Source organism: Pseudophryne corroboree, chromosome 1, assembly GCF_028390025.1.
Source record: "Pseudophryne corroboree isolate aPseCor3 chromosome 1, aPseCor3.hap2, whole genome shotgun sequence".
NCBI lineage: Eukaryota > Metazoa > Chordata > Amphibia > Anura > Myobatrachidae > Pseudophryne > Pseudophryne corroboree.
The window spans coordinates 999,100,046-999,113,604 of NC_086444.1; the positions used below are offsets into that span (position 1 = coordinate 999,100,046).

Below are 13,559 nucleotides of genomic sequence, written 5' to 3' on the forward strand. Positions count from 1 at the left end.
TAACAAATTTGCTGCTACGATCAGGTCTGAATTACCCCCAAAGTGCATGAAGATAAAGTACCAGCTAATGAGCTCCTGACATTTTTCAAACACAGCCTGTAACATATCAGTTAGGAGCTGATTGGATGGTACTTTATCTCCATGCACTTTATGTCCATCCAAGGCTTAGTAAATAGACCTTTAAGTCATTTAAAATATAAAATAAATGTTACATAATCTTACACAAACTACATGTAGTACTGAACTTCCTGGTTGTTCAGTCCCACACGTGGCATTCTGTATACTACAATACCATCATCCATGGAAAACCATTTGTTGGCCTGAAGCCAGGACTTAAATTAACATCCAGTCACATTGTATGTAATGTAGCTGATGCTTACCATGAGGAATGTAATCTTGATAGCCAAATCAATGACTAGCAGGTCTGCAAATGTGTATCTATTCGCAATCCGTGGTATATCCAGAAAAACATAATCAGTTGGGGGAGCAGTTAGAGGCGTAGGGGGCAGAGCCGGATTAAGAGGGGGCCCCGGTGATAAGTACCCCGGGCCCCCCTTTTTAAAAGGGCCCCCCGCTGCAGCCACAGATTGGATCTCTAGTCCGATCTGCGGTGCTGCGCTCCCGGGAGCCGGCGCAACGCCTCCACATGCAGGGCACCTGTGCAATCTCTGTCCCCACTCCCTCGGCGGCTCAAAACTGCGAGGCTCACTGCATTAAGATGCTGGCGGCAGCGGCGCCGCACGCAGGGAGTGTATACAGGATGGACAGCTGAGCGACGGCTCAGCTGTCCAATCATCTGTGGAGCAGCAGCCTGTGGCTCAGCCATTGGCGGGGGCGCGCAGGCTGCAGGGAGGACAGCGTGTGGAGCCAGCCTGCACCCAGCCAGCACCATCATCAGAGCAATAGCAAGAGCAGTATTAGGTTCTCGGTTATTAATATATATATATATATATATATATATACACATATACATACATACATATATATATATATATATATCATCTATCCGCGTCATCTATCCCCGCCAGTGCACCGGACCAGGGAGGAGTGAGCATCAGGTGTGGGGTAAGGTATAAATGTCTGTTCAATGTTCATATATGTTTGGTCTGACGAAAGCTAGAATATAGCTGAAACGTTACCAGAGCTTGGTCTCTCTCTTTATTTCATTTGCTGTTAAAGTTCCTCGTGAGTGCCACCCATTTCACACGAAGTATAGTGGCATGCAGCCAGGGAAGGCACCGAGGTAGTTGGATGCAGAGACGGAGTGCCGGTCGTTTGGGAATGTATTGGTCCATGCCTCCTAGGTTCACACTGGCATAGTGAGAGCCTTTGGGACACGGGACTGACAAGGCACCGTTAAAAGAATAATATTGGTTTATATCTGTAGTCCAGAACCTTTGCTTTTTCACGCATTGAATGGTGTCGGTGGAGGAGATGTCTTGGATGGGAGACACGGTTGACACAAGCGGATTCCGTCACGTGGACACTGGACACCACGGCATGTGAGACGTAGTCCTTTTCGGATGCCGATGCAGAGAGCATCAGATTCAAGGAGGACTTGGCCACAGCGGGTGGCACAGACAGTAATGACCTTTTGTTTGTGAAACTGCTGCGACTGCATAAGAAACAGGTGGACTTTTAAATGCGTGGCGTTACTTTATCGGACTAACACAGGAACCGCCAAATACCACGAGGGTTCATGGTCCGCAACACTCCAACTATTGGCAGACATAATGTGGAGTTTTATCGGAAGTGGATTGGCATTTTGAACAAGTGTAGTTTGGATTTAATCCTCTTGGTTATAGAGGAGTCTGCAAGAGAGCTTAATTTGCTAAAAGAGATGACGTCCACTTTTGAGGCTAAGTATGTCCCTGTTCTGAATGCCGATGCAGAAACGAAATGAATGGACAAATTAACCAGCCAGGTAGACGCCTATAAACAGGACCTGGTAAAATTTAAGAGGCAGAAATTGAGTACGGTCCAAAAATATTACCAGAAGGGGCGTGTTTATGGTTGGGTTAATAACCCGGATGGAGGAATGCAACCCAGATGATATAATAAATACAGAGCACGTCGTAACCAACCATTTGATACCTCTAGTGGTGAAGGGACTTCACAAAGTGAAAGTGAGGCCTCCAGCAAATGGGGAGGAAAGCCCCCTTTAGTGGTGAACACCAGGGCAATGTTGGGCCAAAAAAAAGATGCTTCACAAGGCGAGGCAAACAGTGCGAAAGGCTCCACAAAAAGAGGTCCAAAGGCAAAGAAGAAGACAACCTAGTGTTTAATTTATCACAAAGGGACTTGACGTTAGAAGAACTGTCCGTTTTAAACAAAGGACTGTCATTTATTCCGGTATCTACGTTCGATGAGTTCCAGTGGAAAGTGGACTCGTATAAAGTCAATAGACGTTTACGGTTACAGGAACATTTTGCACATAGTGTTGTTAGGTCTGATCAGGTGGATGATGTCTCCAGTAAACTTAAACCTAAGTCATGATTTGATCCACAGAGTAGCAATGCTTCTTTAAAATGTTTCGCCAGGGTCTTAGACTTTAGGGTTAAGGAATCAGCTAAGAAGCAGAAGCATGTGTATGACAATCTGACCAAGGGCGAAAGGGAAGCGTTGCATACCCTGAGTAAAGATCAACAGATTGTAATCCACCCAGCGGACAATGGTGGGGGTATCATTGTGCAGGATGTTCAGCAATATAGGAAAGAGGCATATAGACAACTCAGCGAGGTAGCAGTATACAGGCAATTGGATAGGGACCACACTACTACCTATAATGAAGAGCTACGATTGAGGTTGATGCAAGCAGTCAGGGATAATGTCATTTCGAAGGCTGTGTCTGATGCCTTTATACAGGACCACCCGGTGGCACCAGTATTCTACACGATTCCGAAAATACACAAGAATCCACGGGTGCCGCCGGGGCGTCCAATTATCTCTGCTCGGGACTCAGTATATTACAAGGTCTCGCAATATATTGATCACCACTTTCAACCGGTGGTGCAATCTCAACCAACATATCTAAAAGACACAACATCACTTATTAACAAGTTGGCTGAGCTGCCAATATTGCCAACCAATAGCTTGTTATGTACTTTGGACGTGGTAAGCCTCTACACCAATATCCCACATGATAGAGGTGTAGAGGCAGCCAGACGGTTACTGTCCACTAGTACATTATATAGTGGGCCAGACATGACTTTTTTTCTAGAATTACTTAAGCTCACCCTTACTCAAAATTATTTTTTGTTCGATGGTAAGTGGTTTGAACAGAGGCAGGGATGTGCAATGGGCAGTTGTGCATCCCCAGTCTTTGCGAACTGCTTTATGTTCGAAGTTGAGAAAGACATTTTTTTCACAGATCCCTATATTTCGAGAAGGATAATATTTTTTGTTCATTATATAGATGATCTATTTTTGATTTGGTTAGGCACGCAAGACGAATTTGAGGGGGCACTATTGAGGATTAACCAGATGGACCCTAACATCAAATTTACAGCATGCAGCAGTGTACAAGAGGTCAACTATTTGGATGTTACTATTTCGGTCAATGAGGGTCGGATTCATACTAATTTATTCAAGAAGCCAACGGATCGTAATGCACTCCTGCATGCTGCAAGTTTCCATCCGCCGTCCATCAAATATAGTCTCCCATACTCCCAATTCCTCAGGGTGCACAGGATCTCGGATAGTATGGCAAACACCGAGGCTGAGATCCATGAAATGGCCCTGAGATTTAAAGCTAGGGGATATGATTCGGCAGAACTTATGCGGACCAAGGCTAAGGTTCTTGAGATGGACAGAGGCAATTTATTAAAGGAATGTGGGGAGGAAATAACTCCAATGCATGATAAAATTCCATTTGTACAGAAGTTCCACAGTCAGTAAGGAGGTAAAAAAACATGTGAAGGATAGCTGGCCGGTTATTACAACAGATAAGGAGTTGGGCACTTTGAGAGAAAAAACATTACTACAGAGCTATACGAGGAACAAAAATTTGAAGGACCTGTTAATGCATGACGATATCTCTAATTTTAAGGCTGCCCCAATCAAAACTTTTCTTAGCAAGAAACCTGGGTGCTACCGATGTATAGGCTGCACCACATGCAGCTATATGGAGGTGGGACCGGGTTTCTCACACCCCCATACAGGCAAGTTCATTAAAATTAATAAGATCTTAACGTGCACGGATACGTTTGTGATATACTTTATCCGCTGCCCCTGCGGATTGCTGTACGTGGGGAAGATAGTGAGACAATTTCGTGAAAGAATGGCCATGCACAGGTCGGCCATTAGAGCGGCCTTGGGGGGAGAGAGCCAGGCGCAACCAGTAGCGCGCCATTTTGCTAAGTTTAAACATAATTTATCAAGCCTGAAATATAAAATTATAGATCAGGAACCTGAAAAATTAAGAGGGGGCAACAGAGAGAAAATGCTACTAAAACGAGAGGCAAGATGGATTAATTTCCTTAATACACAGTCGCCCGGGGGGTTAAACGAGCAAATGCCCCTGAATTGTTTCCTATAGACTTAATCAATTTGTTGATATATTGGGAATGGTGCCCTTGATTTATATGGTGATGATATTGTAGTGAGGCCAGTTTGATTGTGGGATTCCAATAGGAGGATGCAGGTTTATTTGAGCAATGGTTCATATGTGTTTGACATAGTATTATGATAAGGTCAATATTACTGTTAGTGCACGATGATGTTTAGTAGGTACTTTTGCTATATAGTAATAGGATTAGCATTGCTGACCTCATTATTTAAGATAATATGTATAGTGGTGTTATCAACGCGGAATTCACTTTATGTCTTGTTGATGTGATGCACAATGTTATATTTGATTATCTGTTCCCTAGGTGACCGGGGCCGGGCAGGAGGAAGGAGCGCGTCCCTCAGCCGGGACGTGATGATGTCATTGGCCTCTGTTGACGCGCAGGACTGCAGGGAGGATGGGAGGAAGTTGGCAGTGAACGGCGCGAGGCGGTAGGCGGGACTAGATCGCGCGGCTGAGTTGTGACAACGTCATCTATCCCCGCCAGTGCACCGGACCAGGGAGGAGTGAGCATCAGGTGTGGGGTAAGGTATAAATGTCTGTTCAATGTTCATATACTGTATGTTTGGTCTGACGAAAGCTAGAATATAGCTGAAACGTTACCAGAGCTTGGTCTCCCTCTTTATTTCATTTGCTGTTAAAGTTCCTCGTGAGTGCCACCCATTTCACACGAAGTATATATATATATATATATATATATACATATACATATATATACATATAGCCCGGCACTCCTCAAATGGTAAATGCGCCCCGGTGCCTCCAGTATATATATATATATATATATATATATATACACACACACACACACACACACACACACACACACACACACACACAGTATCCGGAGGTGTGGCACTCCTGGCAGCTTGGAAAATGACTTTTATTCCGTCATTTTCATCAGGTATGAAAATGACGGAATAAAAGTCTTTGAAACGTTGTCTTCACTTGCTGCTATACAGACTTTTTTCTCTAAGCCACCAGGAGTGCCGCACCTCCGGATACTGTATGTAATATATTGTGAGGGCCCCCGGTGCATTTGCCTGTTTATTGGGAGAACCAGGCAATATGGACATATATAGAGATAGATAGATAGATAGATAGATAGATAGCTAGATAGCTAGATAGATAGCTAGATAGATAGATAGATAGATAGATAGATAGATAGATAGATAGAGGTAGGTGTGTGTGTGTGTGTGTGTGTGTGTGTGTGTGTGTGTGTGTGTGTGTGTGTGTGTGTGTGTGTGTGTGTGTGTGTGTGCCCTCCAAATTGGTTGCAATATTTAAAAAGAGACAAGGCGGCACTCAGAGTCTTTGAAGCAATTCACAAAGGTGTATTAAACACTCATCTTATACACCGTTTCCAGGCTTCCCGTGCTGTCCGGCCGCCACCCTCAGTCCTTCTCTGCATCTCCGCCTCCTCCGCACCATGCCGGCCACAGCCTCCTCATCCACCGCACCACAGACCACAGCATCCTCAGCACCGCCGCTGCTAAATACTGTAGGTAATCTTACCCTGCTGCCTTTCCATCTCCCTAGTCCCTACTGTACGCCCTTGCTGTCCCTCTCTCCGTCACTCTCCCTGTCCCTATGTCCCTGCTGTCACTTTCCCTGTCACTCTCCCTGTCCCTGCTGTCACTCTCTGTCCCTGCTGTCACTCTCCCTGTCTCTCTGTCACTCTCCATGTCCCTATGTCCCTGCTGTCACTTTCCCTGTCCCTCTCCCTGAATTTTTCCTCATTCCATGTGGCATAATGTGAATTTCGGCTCATTCTTTGTGCTATAATGTGAATTTCCCTCATACCGTGTGCTATATTGTAAAATTTGTCTCATTCTATGTGCTATAATGTGAATTTCGGCTCATACCGTGTGCTATAATGTGAATTTCAGCTCATACCGTGTGCTATAATGTGAATTTTGGCTCATTCTGTGTGCTATAATGTGAATTTTCGGCTCATTCTGTGGTATAATGTGATTTCGGCTCATTCTGTGTGCTATAATGTGAATTTCGGCTCATTCTTTGTGCTATATTGTGAATTTTGACTCATTCTGTGTGCTATAATGTGAATTTCGGCTCATTCTTTGTGCTATATTGTGAATTTTGACTCATACCGTGTGCTATAATGTGAATTTCGGCTCATTCTGTGTGCTATAATGTGAACTTCAGCTCATACTGTGTGGTATAATGTGAATTTCCGCTCATACTGTGTGGTATAATGTGAAAGGGGCATCAGTACTAGGTAGTATAAGGGGTCCTACTATTGTGGTGCATAATGTGTATAAGGGGTATATGGTGTTGTAAACTACACTGAAGGACACGCTTCCTTTTGAGAGGCCATGCCCCCTTCCCTGGAGGCACTTGCATAATTGCAACCTTCACTTTTCCATACCCCAACTTCAAAATTTCCGCTTCGACCACTGTACATAGGTATATATATATATATATATATATATATATATATATATATACAGGTTGAGTATCCCATATCCAAATATTCCGAAATACGGACTTTTTTGAGTGAGAGTGAGATAGTGAAATTTTTGTTTTCTGTGGCTCAATGTACTCAAACTTTGTTTAATACACAAAGTTATTAAAAATATTGTATTAAATGACCTTCAGGCTGTGTGTATAAGGTGTATATGAAACATAAATGAATTGTGTGAATGTACACACACTTTGTTTAATGCACAAAGTTATTAAAAATATTGGCTAAAATAACCTTCAGGCTGTGTGTATAAGGTGTATAGGAAACATAAATGCATTCTGTGCTTAGACTTGGGTCCCATCGCCATGATTTATCATTATGGTATGCAATTAATTTCAAAATACAGAAAAATCCGATATCCAAAATACCTCTGGTCCCAAGCGTTTTGGATAAGGGATACTCAACCTGTATATATATATATATATATATATATATATATATATATACACGTATATATTATATATATACACACGTATATATTATATATACATACATGTATGTGACAGATTCTTTCGAATTTACCACAGAATTGTAATTTTCTTTGTAGTAATTAAAGATGTTATGGTTTTAATTTTAGATTTTAGGGCCCCACTGTCTTAAGTACCCCCGGGCCCCCCAGAGCCTTAATCCAGCTCTGGTAGGGGGCATAAGCAAGTGCGTAAGTGATGTGGCCTCAGTGTGAATGCCAGTTGCACCTACAGTTGCCAAAGTAGCGGCACTCTGCTGGAGGGGGTATGGGCAATTGCCAGCCTGTTGCATTGTTTGTTGTGTCTACTACCCCACTCCCACTAAAGACCAGCTTCCTCTCACTTTTGTAGAATAAAATGATAACCCTTGCCCACTGTTGGCTGGTTGGCAAGGCTGTAATCCAGTGCTAGCTCCACTGTTGCTCAAGGAAAAACACATTATTTCTAGAGGCAGGGAGTTTCCAAATGCTAGATTTTGAAAAATAAAGCAAAAACATTTGTAACAATCAACCAGATACTTTTTGTGATTCTTTGAGTTCCTTGCTTATTTATTATGCATTTATTTAAGGACACTTTAAAATGCCTGTATACCTGCAAAAAGGGAGTAATTATATTGGCAGTGATGGCTCCCAGAGAAACAGTCAAAATACCAGCACATCACAGTAGTCAGTATTGTGCATTTTACCTTGTACCTGCTGGAAATGCTGGTGTACCAAATTCTCACGGAGAATTGAATTGCCCCCAAAGAGCCTGTTCTAAATAAGAGAAAAGGAAATGATGAAGACATGTCAATTTCCCCCACCTGTTCCCTCACAAATCCCACTGCCTGCTACCTTTTTCCTTCATATATTCCTCTTCCTACTAGCTTTTGCTCACATACTACTCTGCTCTTCACTCTTCTCATATGCCCCTCTCTCTGGCCACACCAGCTTTGTCTCTCCTGACACTAATTTTTCCCTTTTGTGCCCCTCTGCCCTCCAGCTTTTTCTATACATGCCCCTCTACCAACCAGCTCTTTGCTAACATGCAGATCTGCCCGACAGCTTTTCCCTTACATTTTGTAGATACAGTGCAAGTTCAAAGCCCTTGTCTTAAACGACAACCTGAACCTTGTTTCATAATGACTGTTATGCATAATCACATCCCAAATTAAATCTTGCTCTTACATCGAGTTCAGTATGATATACCGGCGGCAGGGATACCGGCTGCAACTAAGCTGCATCCCCTTACATCATTGTGCTAGAACTATAATGGAAAGGTCAGTGTGTGACTCATATTCTTAAGAAATGGATAGCTGTTCAGATTTTCTCCAGTGGAAAAAAAAACACAGTTGCAGGCAAGGTGGCACTTGTTTACCATCTGCTTAGGTCTGGAGTTTGGGATGCTTCTCTACAGGTTTAAAGGGTATCGTATGTGGCAAGATCTATCTGCAGTTCAGTATAGGATGCAGAGGGCTGCTATCTTTGAGCTAATTACTGCCACAATATGATAGATAGATAGATAGATAGATAGATAGATAGATAGATAGATAGATAGATAGATAGATAGATAGATAGATAGATACTGGCAGATTGCTCACTTGGAACGTTAGGCAGTAAGCAAGTAAGTACAGGCGGTGGTATATATAAGCACTGTACCATTATTGTCACCATCTCCTGTACTTGGCACACTTTGCCCTCCAGTGGGATATGATGGATAGGTCTACTCCTTGGTTGTATCTGCTCGATAAATACAGTGAAATACAACTGTAAGGAATACCATGAAGCGATGCACCACATTCGCTCAATGCTGCACTATGATCTATTGAGATCCGACTCCCTCTGTAGGAACTACAACAGTGTACAGCAGAGCAAGGTCTCCCAGGTGATGGTAGTGTTGAGCGGTCCTGGGAATGAGGAGAAGAGGCACCAATAACGCCGTGCAATGTACATTTGTAATACAGATGTTATGAATCACTTTCACCGAAATTTGCAACATGAAAATTTTATTTTTCAAGGGAATTTAGCAATATCCTCTTGCCAGGAGACATACTCCAATAATAACTTGTCCTGGTGCAGATAAAAATGCCATCACTCTGCCTTGAGTCTTCCGTGGTTAATGCGTGATCATTGGCTGGCACACAGGGCCGTCTTAACAGCAGTGTAGGCCCCTGGGCACAGCAATGCACTGGGCCCCCTACCCATTCTCCAGCGGTAGGGGTGGGGGTGCTATCAGTGGCTGCTTTGATGTCCTGTGGGTGGTAGAGGGTGTTCTATCTTCTGCTCAGCATGTAGGACCTGGAGCAGTAATTTCTGCTAATTACTCCTTTACTGCACAGATGGGGCTAAACTGTAGAAGGGGCATTGGGCTGAATGAAGGGGCCCTGGTACATGACTTCCAGGGTGGTAGGTGGTGTTTAATACGTAGGGGAGGGGTGGATAGTGGAGTGGGCTTAATAATTATAATTTTCCGGTGGGAGGGCAGCTTGCTTGACTGCCGATATCTCAAATTTCTGAAAATATATTTCTTAGCTTTGAATGGGATAAAAACCTAGAGAGTCCTTTCAGAAGGTTCTGGGGACTTGGGGATCAGAGTTCAGGAGCCAGAGCAATTCACCAACGAAAATCTAAAACTGCATATTAGGCGTGTGGAGCTGGAGCAGGGACCAGCTGCTGGAAGGCTGATATCTCTGGTTCTGGGCATAGTAGAGACAAGTTGCCAGTGTCCACCAAAAGGGGAGAGTCACAGCTTTTGGATTAAAGCCTCAGAAAAACTCTAAGTCAGACAGAATTCCAGATATCTGGCTGGGAAAAGCAATTAACAGGCTTGGATGGGGACCACTGCTTTCAAGTCAGATATCTCTGGTTCCCCAGGGCCGATTTTCAAAAATCTGGTACCCCTAGAAAGAGGGGACTTTCAGCTATCAGCCTAGGGCCCTTATACTCATGGGGCCCTTGGGCAAGAGCCCATTGAGCCCATACGAAAAGACGGCCCTGCTGGCACATGCGTCATCGGGTACCATTGGAGAGGGATAAAATCAGCACAATAATAGCCCATAGGTTAACTCCATCTCCCATATGGGGGCTGCTTTGTGGTTAGAAATTAAGAAATCGCTGCAGGTACTGGAGACACCTCCTGCAATCCACTATGGTAAATCCTGGGAATCCTTAACACCCAACCCCACCACAATGGCTCTTTTTGGCGGATATCCCACAAATTTTAATATATATGGTGCATGGACAGTATATAGAAGCATGTTTGTTTTATAAATTTATTGACAAAGCTGAATATATTTGTCCTATTAAAAACACGTTAAAGGTTAAAGAACACAGTACGCAATTGGCGCAAAAAGTACCGCAAGGGTACTCCCTTAACTATACCTTAAGGAATGTACTTATACTGTAAACATTTGTGCAGTGACAATGTGTAGATGTAATGCAGTGTAACCTTGTTAGCTTAAAAGCTGTATGTGCGACTATGACGCTCTGAGAAACCTTTATGCATTTATAATAACCAATCAAATACCGGTCTAAGGTTCTAACGCCTTTAGTGAGAGAATGAACGTTCAAAAAGAATAATACAATACAAGCTATACACTACCAAAATAACATAGAATATCTAACCAAGTTACTACACATAAAATACAATAAAGACACAATTACGTTTAAGGGGGAGGGGAGAGAGAGGGGGAGAGAGAATGGCTAACAATAACAATAAGACAATATGGTTGCAGAGAAGCTTACACATGTGAGGAACAATCGCTGCGCAGTTAGTCAATGCTGAGAATCTTTGTGGAGAAAATACTTGAGCTTACCCATACTGGCTGTCCCTATATACACAACCCTACAATACCGCATGGGACAGAAGCTAGACTCCATTTTGGGAAAACTCCCATGATTCCAAAGACTGCACCACATGGCTGAAAGGGGGAGGGGAAAACACCCAGCAGCAGCCATTTTACTCAAACCAACTAATCTTATTCCACATTCCAATCCAACTTCCTAGAACCATCTTATTGCATACAGTCCATGTTATATGAATCACCAGATCACAATGTAACCACACATCCCAGCCTGCCATTGCTACAAGCACATGACTACAGTAACAAAAGGAAGTATGCTTTAACTTCAAACCTTCAGCAAGATGCATCATGTAAAACTACTATAATCTGTTGTTTATCACCAACCATAAATGTATACCAGGAATGCTATGCTACAGATTGTCTACTGTTCCAATTCATTACAGATTTCATAGAGTATTATCACAAACACCCAACAATCACACAGCTGCGCAAGCCTCATTAACCTTAAGCCATTTGCATCTCCAAACCAACCACTCTATACCAATCACTTCACAACTACTCTACCTCAAACACATATTTAAAACTATTCTATGCCAATTAGCCATGAGATATTGAGGTTATGATACTTAGCCTTTGTAAGGTGCCTGGTGATGATCCAGCCATGCTTCTGAGAGCTTTGTTCTGAGTGTAGCTACATTACATCTGTTCTCTGAGGCCACAAGCAACTGAACACCTCTCTCTCTCTAGCCAGCCTGTTTGACTAGTCCCTGGGGGAGGGGTCTCTCTTGCTTTGTATATGCTGATCAGGTTCAGCCCTGAAATCTGGCAAAAGGGTTGTCTTCAGTTCCCTGGTCACTGCATTGTTCTAACAAAGTGATTTTTAGCTTTTATACATATAATCATATCTATCCGCTGCAATGTCCCACAACTTCACAACAAGTATCAAATTAATCTACACCCCAATCTGCTTGTTTTAATAGTAAACATGACGGGCGTATCTGGTTCTGTTCAAATAATAAGAATTTACTTACCGATAATTCTATTTCTCGGAGTCCGTAGTGGATGCTGGGGTTCCTGAAAGGACCATGGGGAATAGCGGCTCCGCAGGAGACAGGGCACAAAAGTAAAGCTTTTACAGGTCAGGTGGTGTGTACTGGCTCCTCCCCCCATGACCCTCCTCCAGACTCCAGTTAGGTACTGTGCCCGGACGAGCGTACACAATAAGGGAGGATTTTGAATCCCGGGTAAGACTCATACCAGCCACACCAATCACACCGTACAACTTGTGATCTAAACCCAGTTAACAGTATGATAACAGAGGAGCCTCTGAAAGATGGCTTCCTAAACAATAACCCGAATTAGTTAACAATAACTATGTACAAGTATTGCAGATAATCCGCACTTGGGATGGGCGCCCAGCATCCACTACGGACTCCGAGAAATAGAATTATCGGTAAGTAAATTCTTATTTTCTCTATCGTCCTAAGTGGATGCTGGGGTTCCTGAAAGGACCATGGGGATTATACCAAAGCTCCCAAACGGGCGGGAGAGTGCGGATGACTCTGCAGCACCGAATGAGAGAACTCCAGGTCCTCCTTTGCCAGGGTATCAAATTTGTAAAAATTTACAAACGTGTTCTCCCCTGACCACGTAGCTGCTCGGCAGAGTTGTAATGCCGAGACCCCTCGGGCAGCCGCCCAAGATGAGCCCACCTTCCTTGCGGAATGGGCCTTAACAGATTTAGGCTGTGGCAGGCCTGCCACAGAATGTACAAGTTGAATTTTGTTACAAATCCAACGAGCAATCGACTGCTTAGAAGCAGGTGCACCCAACTTGTTGGGTGCATACAGTATAAACAGCGAGTCAGATTTTCTGACTCCAGCCGTCCTTTAAATGTATATTTTTAAGGCTCTGACAACGTCCAACAACTTGGAGTCCTTCAAGTCGTCTGTAGCCGCAGGCACTACAATAGGCTGGTTCAGGTGAAACGCTGATACCACCTTAGGGAGAAAATGCGGATGCGTCCGCAGCTCTGCCCTATGTCGAATGGAAAATTAAATAAGGGCTTTTATAAAACAAAGCCGCCAGTTCAGATACTCTCCCGGCCGAAGCCAAGGCCAGTAACATAGTCACTTTCCATGTGAGATATTTCAAATCCACATTCTTTAGTGGTTCAAACCAATTGGATTTGAGGAAATCTAAAACTACATTTAGATCCCACGGTGCCACCTTAGGCACCACAGGAGGCTGTATATGCAG

General features: G+C 43.5%; 1 long non-coding RNA gene across 6 annotated transcripts in view; it reads left to right on the forward strand.

Annotated features, from left to right (window-relative positions):
- Positions 1–4,896: 4,896 nt before the first annotated feature.
- LOC134921834 (uncharacterized) overlaps positions 4,897–13,559 on the forward strand; it is a 175,945-nt gene continuing 167,282 nt past the window's right edge. Inside the window, exons 1-2 of one of the 6 annotated variants that reach the window (XR_010177497.1) lie at positions 4,897–5,091; positions 5,935–6,068. This is a non-coding gene — a long non-coding RNA (uncharacterized LOC134921834). Of the gene's footprint in view, positions 5,092–5,934; positions 6,073–13,559 lie in introns of all 6 variants that reach the window. The other 5 variants (XR_010177495.1, XR_010177494.1, XR_010177492.1 and 2 more) reach the window with 5 other exon arrangements.